General features: G+C 34.1%; 1 protein-coding gene across 1 annotated transcript in view; it reads left to right on the top strand.

Annotated features, from left to right (window-relative positions):
* Nucleotides 1-1,601: 1,601 nt before the first annotated feature.
* LOC113402470 (adenylate cyclase type 7-like) overlaps nucleotides 1,602-21,519 on the top strand; it is a 151,523-nt gene continuing 131,605 nt past the window's right edge. Inside the window, exon 1 of the mRNA XM_064216606.1 lies at nucleotides 1,602-1,856. The gene's annotated coding sequence lies outside the window, so the exon portion shown is untranslated. The remainder of the gene's footprint in view (nucleotides 1,857-21,519) is intronic.

Genomic DNA, 21,519 nt, shown 5'->3' with positions numbered 1-21,519 from the left:
TTATAATCAGGAATTCATACAAAATTACATTTTAAGACGAAGTAATTTTTGGCGGCATATTTTAACAATTAAGACATTTAGTTTCTGAAACGCTCATCAAAATATCATTACAGGTTAAATAATTTAGCTTTAACCTGAATGGTTATTGGTCAGTTACAGCTGATGACGTAATAGGCAACCAATGAGCGTTCAGATTAAAATCAAATTAGTTTTTCTAGCTTTGACAATCGTTTAGAAACTGGATGAAAGTATTATAGTTTATAGTGTCATCCGCTGTAAAAGGGTTTGCAAAAACATCAGCTCTATTGGTTGAGGGAAATTGGTTTCAAATTCAATTCTAAATTTGATTTACACACACTAACAAGTTACGTTACATAACATTTAAAGGATTGGCGTCCATCAAAGTCCTATTTCAATTTAATTGTTTCCGCTAATGACTTTATTCTTATGAGAGAGAGAGACGCCCTGTGTCATTTTCACTAGCCCTGACAATTTGTATGCAAAAATTAACGACGATCGGTTGAGTAGTTCTGACGTAAAAGCGTAACAAACTAAAAAGGAAATAAAGCCACAGACGCATTTGAAATATTCATTAATCAACAATTATTCATAGAGACTTATGAAATTAAAAAAAACACATACCGTATGAAAAATTAATATTATATTTGTATAAAACCCTTCATACCCTTCATTTGAATGAAAAAAAATACGCCTTTGTCATAGCATCTGTTGATGACCTATACAGTTGAATAAAATTAAAATAAAAGCAAATTTTATATTTTGTATATTACGTTGTTATTCAGTTAATTAATATGTAGGCAGACTGCCAAATACACCAGCTGACGGCAACTGGTCCTCAGTAACCATAGACATTGGCTCTGTAAGAAATATTAACCATTCCTTCCAACTCGTTACAACAATGGGAACTACGATGCTATGTCCGTTGTGCCTCTATTTACTCTTAAACTGGGTCTTTCATCTATAGAACTACAAATCTAATTTTCTATAATTTTATTAAATCATAAAGTGACCAGTCTTTGTTCAATAATGACCTCCTCTACACTCTAGGACAAGGTTTTAAAATTATTCCACGGCGCTGCTCAAATGCAGGATGGATGACATGTGGAACGATACTCTTAAATGCCGAATAGTAAATAGATTATTATAAATACTAATCACATTAAAATTCAGCGGTGCTTGGCCGGGTTGAACCCGCAATTTTCAGTAAAGCTTTACAAGTTTTAGCCACTGTATCTCTATTGCTTTATAATAAATATAATAAAAAAATAAATATTATCTTCCTGTACTGACATCAAAATAACATACATATATGCAGATACTACTCTTACAACAAATATAACATAGGGAGTATTATGATAAAGCGAAATAAACACTATAAAATAAACAAATAAAACTAAAATAACCCTATCGTCATAAATAGAATCAAAAGTCTTATAGTTATCGAAATATGGAACCGTAGAATGTGTAATATAGTTCGTAATTTAGTATATGACGCTATTTTTCCAGTGTTTACAAGTAACATTTAAAGCACGACGGGGAGGCTGCGCTCCATTCATCTGAGAGGCAGTTTTGCCGCGACCTTTGCATCAGGCGTTCGTGTCAACGAATGCGCAGACTCGACTTTTTAATAAAATATGAATTCGAAAATAGAACCGTTTCCTTTTTTAGAATTAGACAACGCGGTTAAATTTGACAATAATTAATGTGTGTGTATATTGTGAAAATGATTCGAAATTCATTTGTTTTTTTGTGTAAAATTTAACTGTTCTCTTTTTAAATAATTATTATGTTATTACGTTAGTGTATTTCTGTGGGAGATATTTTTATAGTAAAAGGTGAGTGAAATGTATAATTTATCCGTGGAAAAATAAACGAGAAGCTTTCACTAATAAAGAGAAACCTTAATTTACTAAGGGTACGTCCCTTACGTTTCATTTCTTAACGTCTTTTTCTTAATATTTCTTTAGCATACAATTCTCTTTTACATTGTAGTTTGTAAGTAATATTATGTTATATGAAATATTTCAGCGAATTGAATTAAAAGTTATTAACAAAATGGGTGTATAATTAAATAAACGTGTTGTAAAACTAACTGCTTTTACGAAGTGAAGCACTTGATATATGCGTTTAGCTTTGTGGACTGTAAAAAAATTCTTGGTAATGGTCCAAATAATTGTTTTCGAAGGAATTAGACTTCTTTTAATTTTACGACCTCAAGCAATAACAAATATGGTACAGTAAACCAAATAAATTTAACTGTATAAGGTATTTGTGATATTAGATTAATAACAAAAATTACGAAAAATTTGCTAAATTTTGTTGCTCTTTTACTTCGTTACTGCGTTACGTTAATTACAACTATAATGATAAATATTAACTATAACGATATATCTTTTTTTTTAAATTAAATATATAGGTATTTTAAAAACAACGTTTTTCTAAATGAATATTTATAAATAATAAAAAGGAAGCGAAATAACCAAAAAAATATATTAATAACATTCGAAGTGATACGCCTTTAAAGGTGTAAATAACATTCATTTTTACACACGTAACAATTTCACAGCACTGCTGATAAAGTGTGCATACTACACTTCATTGCTCCGTGTATTGTCCCCATTCCTTTACTTCTACAATAGACAATAATAACTCATAAAAAACATAAATTGTGTCTACTAAAATAACAAATACAAATTAAAAATAAAACACACTAAAGGTACGGACAGTATTTTTGCGAAGATACTTATATATATATAAATAATATATATTTACAATAAAAAATGGAACACTAATTTATTAATAAAAACAATAACACGCAAATTTTGTATTAGAGTTCGAAATCAAACGTAATAAGTATGAAGATTTATTCTAACTCAGTGTATGTTCAAATACCGTCGAATTTAATTCAAATACGCGATAAAATGTTTTCGTTATCATAATAACAAAGGTGAGACGAAAGTTCTGGAAAATTCTCGCAGAATATATCCAGAAATTCATAGAATGAAAATAATAAGTTTATCCCGTCTCCACAATTCTAAGTTATAAAATTTTAGACGTCAAGTTTCGAAGGTTATAAATTGCAGCTTGTTATTGTATATATATATATATGATGTTTTTAAGTTTCGTGTAAGATTATTATTTTCGTTCCCGTTTTGATTATACCAATACTATTAAGTAAATATATGTATTGAAGATTTAGAAAAATATTACGAAAATAATTTTATATATTTAAGATAGCAAAAAAGTATATCTATGTTACTGTTAAAGCTTAAAAAAACTAAGGTAAATTTATTTATTATAAAGGTATGTAAGTATTTTTCGGACTTTTTCCATTCCAACGTAACATATAAATCCTAGATTTACCAAGAGAATCATGGTAAAAGTTCGAATCCCAAAGTTTTATGGACATTTACCGTTCATAATCGGTAATTCTTAGGTTTTACTGGAAAATCTTAAGATTTACCTTAGTTCGAGCTTTTACAGTAACACCTATACTAATTAAACATTATTATTATTAATAACTATACTCTTATGATATGTGGGTTTTGTCATAAATAGAGATTCAATCTCGAGGGCCAATCTCAAGGGAGATCATCCAACTACGCAGGACATATTATCTAGTGCACAGGTATGTGCGTGAACACAGATGCACTCTCTGTTCCGTCACCTTCGTAATCCGATGGGACGGCATATCTGACATGGCCGGAAAAAATCAGGCGCAGGACCAACGGCTTCACGTACTTTGCGAGGCACGCACACACTTCCAATTTCCAGACTCCGGGCTGTTACTGAGAAGGTTTCGACATAAACACCCAATATCTCCTAAAAATTATATTATTAACTAAATCTTCAATTTTTATCGGTACAACAAAAAAAAAACAAAAAAAAAATGCTAATGCAACCTGGGGTTTGAACCCAGAACCGTCGGGATCAGTGGCCTTACCAGTGCTGTGTAAAGGATAATTAGCCAATGGAAAATAAATATTTGTACAGAGGTTGGGAATATTCGATAATATCTGGTAACTCGGATATTTGGTTCGCTTACTTAATTAATCTGCTGCATATAGTACAATAACAGGCTCCCCGTAAATAGTACAAAAATTGTATCGACTTTGCAAATTTTATTGAATTAAGTTATTTACGATACATGCTGGCGCCATATTTTCTTACGAACTTTTCGAGATGTTTGAAAATTGATATCCGACTAAATATCCGATAAAACTAATAAAATTGACCTGGTGGTAAGTCTTTGTGCAAGCCCGTCTGGGTAGGTACCGCCCACTCATCAGATAATACCGCCAAACAACAGTAATCAGTGTTGTGTTCCGGTTTGAAGGGTGAGTGAGCCAGTGTAAGTGTATGTTATGCCTGTACAAACGACATAACATCTTAATTCCCAAGGTTGGTGACGCATTGGCGATATAAGGAATGGTTAATATTTCTTACAGCGCCATTGTCTATGGGCGGTGGTGACCACTTACCATCAGGTGGTCCATATGCCCGTCCACAAACCTATACCACAAAAAAAAGTCACATCTAGGAACGGTTATAAATTTCTCTTGTTTAGATAACGGTCACGTTAAAACCAATAGTCCAAATCTGTATTTATACAATCCATGCCCTGAGTGAACATCAACCCACGAACGAAACTGTTGATTAAGATTGTAGAAAGCTGAAATTTGGATTATAAGTTTATAAAGTAAGCACGTCAGAAATGTTTTCTGAAAAATTCAAATTTAAGTAAGGGAAAGGGGAAAATGTGGCGTAGCGTAACTTGGTATGAGTTTTATTCGAACGAAGTCAGGACGGGAAGCTAGTTATTAAAATTTTTACGTTCGAAATTTCAATTTCACGTAAATTTCAATTTCAATTTGGAAGGGAACGTTCCTATATCTGCGATAAGGTTTCCCCTTGATCATGTTGTGTAGTTGTATTTGTATTAACCTATTTTTTTTAAATAGTGTACACAATTTGCTACATATCTACCGTTAAGAGTTTAGTTTTTTAATATAATAGTAACTGCCTGTAAATTTCCCACTGCTGGGCTCACCCCTCCTCTTTTTTTGGGGAGAAGGTTTGGAGCATATTCCATCACGCTGCTCCAAAGCGGTTTGGTGGAATACACATGTGGCAGAATTTCGTTGAAATTAGACACATGCAGGTTTCCTCACGATGTTTTCCTTCACCGCCGAGAGTGAAAGTGGTGGAAAATTCAGTGGTGATTGCCTCGGTTTAAACGTGTAGTCATCGGTTAAGATGTACGCGTTCTAACCACTGGGCCATCTTGGCTCGCTCGCTTTTTTTTAATGTTCAACGCAAAATATTGTGAAAGACAGTAAATAAAATTAAATTGTACTTTACTCAAGTAGGCTTTTATAAGCAGTTTTGGATAGATTGATTCAAAATTAAACGAAAATAGTTATGGCCCGTGGCTTCAAGTGTTAGGCATAAAAATATCGTGGTGTCCTCCCTTGGGGTTTAAACTTACCATTTCGTACAAAATTTCATTAAATTTGATACAGTAATTAGGCTGTGAAAGCGAAACAGACAAACAGACAGAGCTGCTTTCACATGTATAATACCATCGGTTCGGAACGTAATTTTTATCGAGTAGAACTGGCAAGAATCTCAGTGATTATCTTTTCAATTAATTATACATAGATATCATATCTATTGTATTACTTGCATCAAAAATTAGTCGAAACGATTTATTCAGAAGGAATTTAAGTTGACAAATATTTGTCAAAGTTAGAACCTGGTTAGAACCTGAGCCGAGATGGCCCAGTGGTTAGAACGCGTGCATCTTAACCGATGATTTCGGGTTCAAACCCAGGCAGGCACCACTGAATTTTCATGTGCTTAATTTGTGTTTATAATTCATCTCGTGCTCGGCGGTGAAGGAAAACATCGTGAGGAAACCTGCATGTGTGTAATTTCAACGAAATTCTGCCACATGTGTATTCCACCAACCCGCATTGGAGCAGCGTGGTGGAATGTGCTCCATACCTTCTCCTCGACGGGAGAGGAGGCCTTAGCCCAGCAGTGGGAAATTTACAGGCTGATTATGTTATGTTTATGTTATTGTATTACTTGCATCAAAAATTAGTCGAAACGATTTATTCAGAATGAATTTAAGTTGACAAATATTTGTCAAAGTTAGAACCTGATTCGGTACTCGCTAAGAAGATGTATAAGATCTGCCGGCGCCAGACAGACGTCACTCGTCGTACTCACAACAGCTGTCTTAAATATGGAATGAACTTTACATTCATTTACTTAGTTACGGCATTGAAATATACAAGTATTTAACATTGTACTGTCTGCATTTATTATCTGATAGCCATTTTGGCTGTTACAAAGAAACATAATATGCTTGTGACTTCGTACACTTGAATTTCTTTGGGAATTTTATCGTATGCGATATTTGTTTTAAAAATGTTACGCAATGAAATGAGAAGGACTCTTTCAGACAATGATTGAATTTCACTTGAACTTCGTTCGATTGTTTATTAAACTTCTCCGCTTCGCTTCATCCCTGGTGATTTATTTAACTTACGAAGTTTGTTTGATATATTATTTATGTGTTTAATACTTATATATAACTTTTATAATGTGTAATAATGTAAAAATAACCTAAAGCTGATAGTTTCTTCTGCTTCGGCAGCAGGCTTCACTTGCAGATTGTCATCCAAAGATGAATTTGGTCTATTGAGCATCATAGGGTTAACACACACAACCAAACAACTACGCGCGCTCTCGTTTACGACCTAACACGAACGTATTTGCTTAATGGTAGGGCTTTGTGCAAACCCGTCTGGGTAGTTACCACCCACTCATTAGATATACTACCGCCAACAGCAGTACCCAGTATTGTTGTGTTCCGGTTTGAAGAGTAAATGAGCCAGTGTTATTACAGGTACAAGGTACATAACATCTTAGTTCCAAAGGTTGATGGTGAATTGGTGATGTAAGGGATCGTTAATATTTCTAACAACGGTAATGTCTTTGGGCGGGGATGACCACTTAACATCAGGTGCCAGTCCACCTACCAATAACATAAAAAATAATAATATCACCACAGTATTAATAATTAGGTAACACTTACATAAGGAACCTTAATAGTAACCGTAAACAATCTGTAATAATTTTTGTTTGAGATAATAATAGAGCAATAATAAATAATAAGAATATATTTATACTTATTATCAAATATATAAAATTTATATATATCATAAAAATATATATGTTTTATTTAAGTAGGCATTTACAAGCACTTGAATCGTAATTTCACAGATCTATATTAAAAGTAAAGCCGCCGGTTCTTTTCGGAGAAGAACCGGCGAGAAATTCCGTAGTAACACTTTGTGATACATTATGTTAGGTAAATAAAATTATATATAATATATCATACTTGAAAGTCAACATGTCCACTCCAAGCTTTTTTATCATCTATATATTGTGTTAAATAACATACTTTGTTTATTAATGTCTTTTTTACAACAAATGATTTGAATGTATGAATAGGCAAAGTTAAAAATATCTGTGTATCATTATTATAGAATGTTCATTATAGAAACGAATATCTTGCCTAGACACGATCACTGTAAGAAGTAATACATCACTCCTTATAAGGTCAATGTTCCGCTAGGCATGGGATCAGAGTTAATGTTCCTCGTGCCTATCATTATACTGGCTTACTCACCCTTCAAACTGGAACACAACAGTACACACTATTACTGCTTCGCCGTTGATTTGTTAATGGTTTGTACCAAAGGGACATATAGCCGAAAGTCGGTAGGACTATAAAATCTGTAAAAATGATATTTGAGGACTTTAATCAGAGTTTCGCTATAAATTCAATCAATTTGTTCTTATTATTACAATAATAGCAAAGCCGAGATGGCTCAGTGGAACGCGCACATCTTAACCGATGATTGCGGGTTCAAACCCAGGCAATCAACACTGAATTATCATGTGCTTAATTTGTGTTCGTAATTCATCTCGAAATTCTGTCACATGTGAATCCACCACTCGAGCAGCGAGGTGGAATATCCTCCTAAGCTTCTTCTCAAAGGGAGAGGGTAGCTTTAGCACAGCAGTGGGAAATTTACAGGCTTTACGCGTATATATAGCAATGAAGTGTATAGTATATCCGCATCCACATGAGCTGTTCTGGAGCGGTATGATGGTATAACAGCGTCGAGCCGCTTGCCGTCACGGCATACGAGTTTTACTTTTGGTCTTACTTAGGGCGTCCAAATAGATATTTAAAATCATATCAGCTTGACATCCGAGCATTTAATAATAACTATAATTACTCGATACAAGAATCATTGCATTCATGCAAGACCTGTATTCGAACAAGTATATAGTATAAAGTATACTGCATTATTTTAGAGTATACTAATATTATTACAAAGAGGTTATACTATGTTTTTTTGGAATTTAAGTAACAACTACTGATCGAATTGTTATTGAAGTTTTACGTTATATCATTCCACCCAACACGACGTCTAGATCGTCGGTTAAAATTACGATAATATTTTGATTCAAATCTTGGCACACAGCAATGTGCGTTAGACGTAACGTTATTTTTTAGTATTTTAACTCAATGTTACTAATTTTTTTTACATTATATTTATTAATAGTTTCATACGAACTAAGGAGATATAGTATACTTAATATATATTATTATCTCAATGTAGTTGGCAAAAATATCAAGCGAAGGCATTCGCAGCTATAAAATAGTATACTAGTACTTAATATCAAATATTTTTAAAATGTTATATATCCAAAATGTCTACATAAAGTCCATAACAGTTTATATTCTGTCTTCAAGAGATAAGTCACTGTAACAACTTTTTCTAAATAAATATATACGAAAAATTAAATGACTTTCGTTCCATTTTAGCCGCACAATACCCTTATCAAAATAAATAACATGCTATCTGCGATTAAGACAAGTAAGTACGTACAAAAATATTATACGATGTTTAAAAATATGTATAAAAAAGGGGTTTCAATTTAAGATGAAAGCACTGATAAAAGTTTTTTATTCAAATTGCATTATTTTAAAATGTAGTAACCCTATCAGTTTCATCTTCATCAGACTGTGTTTGTCCACAGCTGGTGATAGGTATTTCAGAGTACGTCACTGAGCCAATGTTCAGCTTTTATGCTCCAATTGACATCAGATATTTTTCGTAAGTCGTCACACTTCACCAAGCCTGAAGTCGTTTTACATTTGCCAAGACGAACTGGTAATATGAGTTCTTAAGTGAAGAGCACACTTAAGAACTCATATTACCAGTTCTGCGGCAAATATGACTGACGCTTGCCACTTCAGCTTACCAATTTTCCGAGATATGTCAGTTACTCTATTTTTGTCGGATCACCTTATTCTTGATGCGATCCTTCGAAAACTCCGAGTATATTATTCGAACTGATACGACTTAGGACCTTCAAAAAAAGAGACTACACATTTCTTTAAGCTCACACCAGCGAACCTCCCGGTGCTGCGTGTCCACCTACATCATAAAAAAAATAGTCTATTCCATTCATAGATGGGTGACCTTGAACAAGTGAATCAGTTTCACCTCCAGTGTCTTTATCTTGACTTCATCAGCCATGACAGTGAGAACGCACTGATTAAAGAATTAAATAAAAACAAAATAAACATTATAAGGTAATTTTAAGCTTTCAACAATATACAACATGTACAGCCTGTAAATTTTCAACTGTTGGGCTAAGGCCTCCTCTCCCTTTGAGTAGAAGGTTAGGAGCATATTACACCACGTTGCTCCACTGCGGGTTGGGTTGGATTCACATGTGGCACAATTTTGTTGAAATTAGATACATCCAGGTTTCCTAACGATATTTTCCTTCACCACCGAGCACGAGATGAGTTATAAACTCAAATTAAGCACATGAAAATTCGGTGGTTTAAATCCGCAATCACAAAATATTGTGAGAGAGTAAGAGGTGGGCCGTACGTCACTGCCACAGATTTATCTATCAAAGATATTTCCATTAACAAATTGAATAACGTTTACGTAATCTAATTAATTGAAAAAATAAATGCTGAAACTTCGCAGGATTTTTTCAATATGTATTTGTATGTATTCTTTGAATGGTCTCGACGCTATATTTAGACATAGCTATTTTTATTGTATACACCACGTAAAGTTAAAATTAACCAACTGTAATTGTCCTTATGTTAGAATAAGACCTCTCTTAAGGGTAAGGTCGGGAGCATATCCCTCAATGCAAGCAGATTGGTGGATTTTGGATGAACACCATGTTTTCTTGCGCGAAGCCCAATCGGAAGAAATAAAAAAGGTATCTGGTCCATCTAAACTCACACTTACACATGGAAGTAATACATATAACACATGTAAAGGTAATACAGGAGTCGTTATTGATTAGCTGCCTGTAAGTAGGTTCAATGAACTCAGTTTAGTCTTGGTAAGGTTTAACGAAATCCATTGAAATATACACGAGAACTTTTCAATTTGTATAGATGAATTATTTTTGTTCTTATTTAAGTTACTCAAGGTAAGTGTTCACTACCGCCCATTCAGATTGGCAGTGTAATATTTTTCATTTTATTCGCTGGTAATCCAGCATATTCCACCAACCCGCATTGGAGTAGCGTGGTGGAATATGCTCCATACCTTCTCCTCAAAGGGAGAGGAGGCCTTAGCCCAGCAGTGGGAAATTTACAGGCTGTTTATGTATGTTTTATGTAATCCACCGTCTAGTATTGAACTAATGGCCTTGTGCCTGTAAGACTGTTCTACTTACCTTTCAATACTAACGACTCATCGAAATAATATATATTGTGAAATGTTTTATAGATATAATATTAACAATTTTTCAAAGAAATGGCCTACCCTGTCCTTATAGACTGGCAGTCACTCACCTTGTGAATAAACCGCTTTATGTTTTAAATCCTAACTAATACAATAAAGGCGGAAGTCAGTCTGTTATGTTTTCACTTGTTAACAAAAGTTAAAAATAACCGATCCTCATAAAATTTTAACACGTAGTCAGTCGTATAGAAAAGCATAGGGTACCTACCACCAACCCTGCCGATCATACGCAGGCGAACCGGAATCGGAAACGGAAGAAGAGCATAAATTTTATTGCTAGATTTAGCCCTATTTAAATAATTCTCTTTTTAGACAAAAAAGGTTTTAATGACAAAGTAAAATTTGTAAATTCAAGTTACCTGAGCCTTATAAATCCAGCTCCGTGAAATAGTAGTCCTATTAATAATATAATTAAGCGGAAAGTATAACCATTTGGATTTCTCCTTAGATTTTTTTTTCATCCTCCTCCCCTTATCCCAATTTTACATGGGGTCGGCGCAGCATGTGTTCTTCTTCCATACTTCTCTATTGGACGTCATCTCACAAGTAACATTCTTTCTAACCATATCGTCTTTCACACAATCCATCCATCGTTTCTTCGGTCGTCCTCTAATGATAATTGATTTTTCCAGAAATTGTGACGTACTTTCTATTAATACTAGGAACAAGAAAAAGATGTTACTTCAGCTACTGGTTACTACCCGATTAAACAGAGTTAGCAACTCTTTTTTGGGGCAATGTATACGTTTTCACAACATGATCCCAGAAATCGTTCGAAATATTAAATTGTAAAATTTAAAAGAATTGTCAAAGAGCGTTTATGTACAAAAGTATATTACAGGACTAATGACTTCTTAGTTGATTGCACACATTGGGAATGAAATGATCGCCAAGCTCTCAAATAGCATTTTATATTATACCCGCCCCGGCTTCGCATGGGTGAAAAGAATTTCTTACAACTGTTACAATGTATTCAAGGTACTTAATCGGATAAGGATTAGTGCTGTATTACTTCAAATCGCTTCGGAAATAAGCCATTTTATCTCGTAAAATATAAAGGATAAAAAATGGTTGTTGTGGGCTATTCCTAAGAGATAGACATATACCATTGCGGACTTTTTGAAGACCTTTTTACGATGTACAATACTGTAGTACATTATTTTGATCTTTCTCGTAGGGTTCAACCAGCGTTTGCAATGTAAACGCAAAAAAATGTGTTTATTTACGACATCACTTTAGAAACCACTAAAATTATCAGTGTTTGTCTACTATATTGTGCATGTATCACACATATAAATCTTCCTCTTGAATCAATCTATCTATTAAAAAAAACCGCATCAAAATCCGTTGTATAATTTTAAAGACCTAAGCATACATAGGGACAGACAGCGGTAAGCGACTTTGTTTTATACAATGTAACGATAGAAAAAGTTATATTGCAATTGAAATATTACTGGTCCTGCAGAGAATTAAGTATTTGATTGGTAACAAAATAAATAATTGGCGTTAAGTATCTGTTTTTCTGCTCGTCCTTTAATTACGTCCCACTGGCTGGACAGCTTCTTGTGTAGTTTAGTTTAGCAATCCACTTACACATTATGGAATTGAACACAGGAAAACATAAGGAGCTGTTTTATTTGCGTGCTTTTATTGAACTTGACTTGATCTGTGAATTAAATCTTACAAGTGAATTTTACACCAGTTCTACATAACCGCTAGCTCAATGGTGAATCTTTGCACGTAGTTTTGGGTTTGGTGCTAACAACATCAAGTACAGTTTCAGTACTAGTGTTTTTAGTTAAGGTTGAAGGAAGCCAAATTAGGCTTGTTTTAAGGAAGGTGTTAAAAAACCTAACGCCAATATATCTTAATAGTTGTCGTGAGGATCGCTCGCGTTTTTACATATAGGCTATATATAAAAACGTAGTCTATATAATGTATATAATACGTTATTATGCCTAACGCCAAAGTATATATATCCATAATCTATACTAATATTTAAATTGACTCTAGTCTGTCTGTTTTTCACAGCTAAACCAATGAACCGAATTTGATGAAATTTGGTTTGAAATCCAAGGAAGGATATACGATTATACTTTTTATGCTTAGTAAATAACCTGACGACCAATCCTTAAAACGCGACGAGCGAATCTTTATACACAAAGAAGGACTCCTTTTAGTTCAAGCTTGCTTCATACATTTGAATCTCTTTTGTAGATTTTTTGGTGTTGCGTTGAGTAGTTTCGTAGTTTCAAGGCGCTAAAATTAGAAATTGATGTACCTTTTAAATAAAATGTTTGTTTTTGTTCATATTTTATGCCTTCGCGTGTCGTTCGATTCGATTGAGTTGAAACGTACGGTTATTGGCGGAACTTACGATCAGGTTTCTGGTAGTACAATAGGCGGCCCATGAGAAGTCTTATAATAAAATTACGTGGTCGCCACGGTACGCTTGACGCATGTCAAATACCGAAATTATTAAAGGAATTTCTAATTAAAAAAAAACAGTCAACAAATGTATTATTTTATATGTAACTATTCTTAGGATGGTCGCAAGTTTAAACAACGATATTCTTCTATTTATTTTAAAAAATAATTAGAATTATAACAAAACACTGCCGTTGCGTTCGATTTCTTGACATTTTTTTTCTTACTTGCCAGTATCAGACATTCGGCCAGTATTCATCGTGAAAAATTAAAATATTACATTACAACATATTCTAAAAATAGTCAATCGACATATTATTAATTTATTTATTCTAATAAATTATAGTTATACAATGTGTAAAAAAATAACTCTAACACTGTATTAAAAACATTAAGTGCTTAAATATATACAAATTTGAATTAAAAATAGTTACTGTATAAATCTTGACCGCGTGGAATGGTGGCAAGAATGCTAGCAGCATTTCCCCGTTGAATCACAATTCCGATCCTTTGGGCTAAAAACGAACCAGCCCTCCTGTCACCAGTGGAGGCAATAGGGCGAGATGTTATACTTTTGATGAAGCTTTTTGCACCATTACTCCAAAGGCCAAGTGTTTCGACAGCAAATGGGACAAAAAGTTATTTGACAAAATTTGTAGCTAAGTATATATGAGTACTATATAAACTATGCGTACACTCCGACGGCGAAAACATAGGAGACCGTCATGCCGTTTGCCCTTACGGCAAACGGACGAGTCGATGTTGCCCCAAAGTCGCGCCAATAAAAAACAACATTAAGAAGTTTCTACGGATGCTAGTAATAACGACTATGTAAAAAACACTTAGAGCCGAGATGGTCCAATGGTCAGAACACGTGCATCTTAACCGATGATTTCGGGTTCAAACCCAGGCAGGCACCACTGAATTTTCATGTGCTTAATTTGTGTTTATAATTCATCTCGTGCTCGGCGGTGAAAGAAAGCATCGTGAAACCTGCATGTGTCTAATTTCAAGGAAATTCTGCCACATGTGTATGGAGGAGCGTGGTGGAATATGTTGGTCCAACACTTCTTCTCAAAGGGAGAGGAGGCCTTAGCCCAGCAGTGGGAAATTTACAGGCTGCTAATGTAAAAAAACTTACGGGCTCGTGATTGTATACAAATTATTTATAATATTCAAGTTGTAGGCGCTATTGTGGATTTTATGTTTTTCATTTTTGGGAAAAGTAATTTCATATGCCCCTTAAAAATATATTAAATATTTCGTCAAAACCGATTTAGTTGAATTTACAGATCGAAGCAATTGTTTTGAAAATATTTACTCTGGTAAGATGTTTCGAACAAAATAAAAGCGAAATATTTTCCGACGTCGCTCATTATAGAGGTATTCTGTATTGTATGTAGACCTCGACCTTCTTATAAATATCTTACAACGCGGCATTCCGGGCTTGCCCTCCCAGATCGAAACGCCCTTTATAAACCTTATACTTACGTAGCCATTTTCTGACGTGAACGCAGCGGATATTTATAATTTTTAATAATAATGATATGTCATGTCGTATGTAAATATATACATTGTCTGTATATGTGTATATATATATAGAAACGTCTGTAAAATTTAATACATTTCTCTCGTCGAGTCGTTAGAAGAAAAAAAAACCAGAATTTCTACACATGCTGGTTTTCTGACGTTTGTTTCCTTTCAGCATAAGATTTTTGAACACATTTTTTTTTTTTACATAAACCTAATGTAATGTCTGCACAGATACTAAAGTAAACCGAATATATATAAATAAAATCGTAGCGAGAATGTACAAAAATATCTACGTGAGTTATAAACGCTCTACAGCGCGTGTCTGAACGGCAGGCGCGTTTTAACGATTACTAGACGAATTTTATGAACAGCAAATTTTCTTATAGTATTAAATTATCTAAACTTGAAACAAGAATTAACCTTAACACAAGCCCGTCATAATAGTTCAAATTATAAAAATATATTTTCGTTACAATTTATTAAAATTGCATTGAATATATAGATAAAGAAATAATAGACAAACGAAGATTTATAAAAGATAATTATCTATGATAAATATTCAATGTTTCACTTTATCGATCTTTATTAAAATGTACAGGGTTTCGGTAAAACTTATAATTGTTAATAAATTTTAGCGTAAAATTTCTATATTTATCATTGAGTTCAAATATACATGAATTAAATTGTTGAGATATTCGTAATATATTGTTTATCTAGTTCAGACACAGTTTCCATATTTGAATTTGTAATATAAAAGTTTTGTATTGTAACTGTTTATTTGTTAATAGCGATTATTCATGATAAGTGGGCGTATATTTAAACTATTATTTAGTAATTCAGTAAGTTTTTAATTAAACAAATGAATTGCTCGGATAAACTCACAATAGTCATCAATATCGTTTCATTAATATATCAAATATACAAACAGTGAATCTACTCCAAATGATAATGTCGTAAATTAGCGTTTCGTCACATATGTACGTGGTACGCGGGAAATCTTGAATGTAACCGTCAATCCAAGATGGCCGCCCGGCTACCATCGACGCACTTCTTCACTAGAGCACAGTTCAATTCCCATTGACACTCTTTTCCGACATGTATAAAAAAACAAGATGGCGCACCTAGCGTCGTCAATGAAATAAAAAATAAATAAATTAACAATAACAAGATAGTCTAGTGTAGTACTAGTTATATTGATGTGGAAGGTCGTAACCATGTTCTGTGAAACCATCATGGTTCACAAGAAGAAAGCTACGTAAGCTAAGTACGAGAAACCCGATGTCACTCAGCGCAGACGAAGCCGTCGTCTCGGCCCTCCAACAACCCCGATGCACTAGGCCTTAAAAATAAGGCGTCACGCTGAGTGGGGGGGGGGGGTTCTGAGATCACGGATGCGTTATATCGACACGATTCTTCAACCTCTTCAATCCGTGCCGAAAACGGCCATCACAGTGGTTTCAGTGGCTAAAAATCCCACATAACCCAGTTCCCCCAGGAGCCCGTGTACCTTTCTGAAGGTTTCGATTGTTTAATTAATAATTGTGGGAATTAAACTAACATCGATCGAGTTCTTGCAGAGTATGCTGTTTACCTATGTATTCCTACAGAGCCTAGAAAAAACCATTTACAGGCTTTTTATATAACAATTCAAAAATATTATATGTATTTATATTTACATAATAATTTACGACAATAGTGAGCGAGAACTCCGTCTGTCTGCCTGTCTGTTACGCTTTCACTGTTAAACTACTGAACAAAATTTGATGAAACTTGTTACGAAGAAAGCTTGAACCCCAAGGAAGCGGCCCTAGCACAGAGGCGAAGCCGCAGGCAATAACTAGTACCATATACAATGATTGTGAGATGACACATTCGTTGTGGTTTCATAGATGTTATATGTTATATATAAATACGAAGACTGCCGCAACTGGAATCTTCGGAATTTATGTTTCCCATTTTATTGGCAAAAGTTATTTCCTTAATATAAAATAATATATAGTTGTGATATTTCAATTCGACTCATTCTTTATATGAAACTAATATAAAGTTATTTGAAGTCGGTTGGACGGCGTCGGAGCATCTGCAAGCTGCATGGATACGATTTGTCAGACAGCCTGCCTCACGCCAGCTTATCTTGGGAATGATTTAGCTGGTCGATTCCCCATCATTTAGGAGCTTATACGATCGATTGATGGACGCACGAACTGATGTGTGGATTTATCAACTTGATTGCTTTCATTATGCCTACGAGTCGAGGAAGATGTGTTCTTTTTGTTCGAACAACGTGGCTCTATTCAAGCGCATAATATTTTAATAGTATTTTTTATTGATCAATCAAATATAATTACTTGGTGGTAGGGCTTTGTGCAAGCCCGACTGGGTAGGTACCACCCACTCATCTAATATTCTACCGCCAAGCAGCAGTACTCAGTATTGTTGTGTTCCGGTTTGAAGGGTGAGTGAGTCAGTGTAACTACAGGCACAAGGGACAAAAAATCTTAGTTCCCAAGATTGATAGCGCATTGGTGATGTAAGGAATGTTTAATATTTCTTACAGCACCATTGTCTATGGGCGGTGTTACCATTTACCATCAGGTGGTCCATTTGCTCGTCCGCCTACCGATATCTACATATATATCGAAATTGAATAATAAAGGAGATCACTCTAGTGAACCACCCATTTGTTAAATCAAAATAACTTTATTCAAATAGATTCATAAAAGCATATTTGAATTGTCATTTTTGAAGATTAATATTAATTTAAAGTTACCACCAGTTCGGAATGTAGACCAGTAGAATATAATCAGTAGGAAAGTCAGTAATTACTTGGTGGTAACTGAACTGTTTATGTATCTAAATTTTATTTTAAATTAAGTAAGTTTTTTTACATTGGTTATAATTTTAAATCAATTTTGTGGGAATTTTAAAGAGCGACCTTTACGAATTCGGTCATGTTCGAATACGAATTTCCACCAGCGTCCTTTCTGATCATTTTATTTCGGTTGCTTTTGAATAAATTCCTAGTTTTTATACATTTACGGAAAGCTAAGTAAACGATTATGTTTTTAAAATAATCTGCAGAACTAGTTTCATAATGATTTTTTTTTTTAGGCATATTTGAGAGAAAAAAAATATTGAAATAATGTCGTTTTCCGTCTCGCATTTATAAATTTGGACCGATAATTATTGTTTAAATATTAAAAAATATCCAGTGTTTAATCGTTTTTATAAATCAGAAGAATAAAAATAGATTTTAATTGTTTTTTTTAATAAATTTTTGTAGTTGCATTTTTGACTTATTTTGAAAAAATCTAAAAAACGGTTTACTTTTGCATTATGCATATAGGGGTTAAAATTATCGCAAATAGTCACCCCTATCACCTCCTAACGAGAATACGTCGAATTACCAATAACCCTGTATAATTCTCAGTATAATATACATTCTGAATCGGTGGTAGCTTTACTTAATATAGTTCTGTAAAATTAAGATTTAAAAGTGCTTGTAAAAGCCTACTTGAATAAAGTATATTTTTAGTTCTCTAGTCATCATCTGTCATTATTTGTTATGAAATAGCTACTCGTTTCTAAATTCTAAAATTTTCAATAATCATCAATTCCGATGTTTCTCATCACCCGGGCGTCCCTTAACGGTCACATTTTTTCAGCCTTCATTTTGTATATAAATTCGTACTTGAAATTCCTTTTGTAATATGACATTCTCCTCTGTTTGTTATATAAATGGACTTTAAAGATTAGTCTTTTTAAAAACACTACATGTATAGATAGGGCCATCTGGATTTAATCGTGTTTTCGATCTAAAAATAGGTCGCACAATACAACTTCGCGTGTTACGTGGGCGTCACCCGTAGGTATAACAGAGTATGACGACCCGTAGGTATGACGACCTCCGTGGTCGAGTAGTGTGTACACCGTTTTTCATGGGTACGCCATTCCGAGGTCCCGGGTTCGATTTCCGGCCGAGTCGATGTAGAAAAAGTTCATTAGTTTTCTATGTTGTCTTGGGTCTGGGTGTTTGTGGTACCGTCGTTACTTCTGATTTCCATAAGACAAGTGCTTTAGCTACTTACATTGGGATCAGAGTAAGTATGTGATGTTGTCCAATATTTATTTATTATATATTTAGTATCGTAAACTATTACAATTCGACGGGTTAAAAACAATCGCTCGAAGATTTTCTGTTACGGATTTCTGCGTCGCTAACTTGGATATTTGAATTATATTCTATTAAAACTTGCCAATTCTAGGGCTAGCACTTTTAGAATAATAAAAACGGGACAATGAGTTGGATAAACTAGGATTGGCACATCATGCTTTAATTTAAAAAAAAGGTTTTATATAAAAAAAAATTCAAATGATATTTAATATTTATGAGTCATGGATCAATTGTCAATTTGGTACAGTCATATAATTTATATTATGTGTTTGTTGCACATTGTACCCCATTTTATGAGGTCTAGGCTTTATTAGTGGTAACTTTGCTTTACTTACCTTCTATTAAGAGAAGGGATTACATGAATAATTACTTAATTAACAAAGATAATTAATTATTAACTTGTATGATACTGTATAAAAAACGAAATGTCTCTTTCCAAATTAGAGTAAATTCCGAAAAGCTTGGATGGAGGGGCAACCCTGTGCTGACGTCAACAGGACCGGCCCGGGCGAGAGTGAGGCAGCAGTACGATTGTATTGCCATCTCACTTCGACCTTGCTTTTCCCGGGATAGAAGGTCGTCTTGATTGCGATATACGCACGGCACATTTGTCATTCGGTTATTGTGAAATAGCTGATTTTTGCGACGTCGTCGTCGCTATGTAATCAAAAATATTTACTTGTTCATTTCCTGCTTTATAAAGACGTGCTTTTGACGCGAAATATGTTTTCATACTTCACGATTTTACTCAGAAAATGTAAACGAAATTTACATATTAAATTTGAGTCTGTTAATATAACTAACTTATTATTTATGTAAATATTTACACCTTTTAACTGCATAATTTAGTTCTACGTATTTTCTGCAATAACTCACGGATTATTGGATGCGGAGCTTTGCATATGCGTAAGAATGGAGTATGTTAACAGTTCTTGTTTGAGGTTATGACGTGGACTAAACTCCTTAGTGAATGCAAGTTGTTATCATGTATCTGAGTTGTCTGTCGTCATATTAATAATAAGCATGACGGACTTGCCATATATTCATAGTACATTTTTCTAATTTTATTATTTAATAGATAGGACCGGCAGTGGGCCGGCAAATGAGCCACCTGATGTTAAGTGGTCACCACCGCCCATAGACATTGATACTGTTAGAACTATTAACCATCCCTTACTTCGCCATTACGCAACCAAACTTAGGAATTAAGATGTTATGTCTCTTGTGCCTGTAGTTTCACTGGCTCACTCACCCTTTAAACCGGAACACAACAATACCAAGTAGTGCTGTTTGGCAGCAGAATATCTGATGAGTGGGTGGTACCTACCTAGACGGGTTTGCACAAAGCCCTACCGCCACGTGAATTAAAGCAAAAGTCTGTACATGTACTGCCGCTGGGTTAAGGTCTTCACCCCTTTTGAAGCGAAGGCTTGGAGTTTATTTCACCATGCTGATAAATGCGGAATGGTGCTATAGCAGAATTTAAGTGAAATTCGATATACGCAGGTTCTTTAAGGTTGTTTTTTACAGTGGAGCACGAGATAATTATTTTAAAACAAATGAAAACTGTGAGGCAACAACAGTTTAAGGTTGTTCAGGTTGGAATCCGTATTTTTTATGTTCTAGTAACCGGACCATTTCGAATGCTGTCAAAGTCAAAAGTCGATTCTGATACGGATCTTTTTTTGTGAAATGAAAGAACTAAATATTAATTTTTTTTCTACCATTTTCATTCTCCCTAGGAATATCCAAAAATCTCTACTTAGTGCGCTCACTGATACGTCATAAAAATACGTAGCCTAAATATTAAACTTCTCACTTCTCACTCAAGTTCAACTCGACAATCGACGAAATGGAAATCAAAACAAACTTTATTCGAGTAGGCTTTTACAAGGCTTTTGAATCGTCATTTAACATAATTGTACTAAATAGCTACCACCGGTTCGGTATATAGATTCTACCGAAAATAACGGCCAAGGAACTCAGTACTCAGCTACTCGTTTCCAACAATTGAGTCTATGTCTATACGAATTTATGTCAGTTAAATATATTATGTCAGATAAGGCAGCCAACGTGTTTGTGTTTGCATTTATAGAATATAAAACGAGCTTAAAGTAGAAAGTGTTGAATCGATAAATTTAGATAAAGGGATTATTCTCGTTTCAAAATAGCGATAGTTTTAATGCACGTTGCACCATTGGCTGGAGATATCGGCTTATGAGACTGTACACCTCGAGATCTTGGACTTAAACCAGGACCAATAAAAAATTATTTGCCTTTTATGACAAGAAATATTCAGTCGTATATCGATGTTGTCATATGATATATTAGTATATTGTTTTAATTTATTATTATTGTTTTCATATTTTACTTTAATATCTTCTGATACATATAATAAAAACCTAACTGACCGAAATCGAAATCGAATAGAAGATATTTGAGAAAAAAATACACTGAGGGTATTTATTAAAGCAATAGAACACAAAAATATGA

Source organism: Vanessa tameamea, chromosome 13 (genome assembly GCF_037043105.1).
Source record: "Vanessa tameamea isolate UH-Manoa-2023 chromosome 13, ilVanTame1 primary haplotype, whole genome shotgun sequence".
Classification (NCBI taxonomy): Eukaryota; Metazoa; Arthropoda; class Insecta; order Lepidoptera; family Nymphalidae; genus Vanessa; species Vanessa tameamea.
The sequence above is the reverse complement of the archived record's forward strand: the minus strand, read 5'-3'. Positions and strand labels throughout refer to the sequence as shown.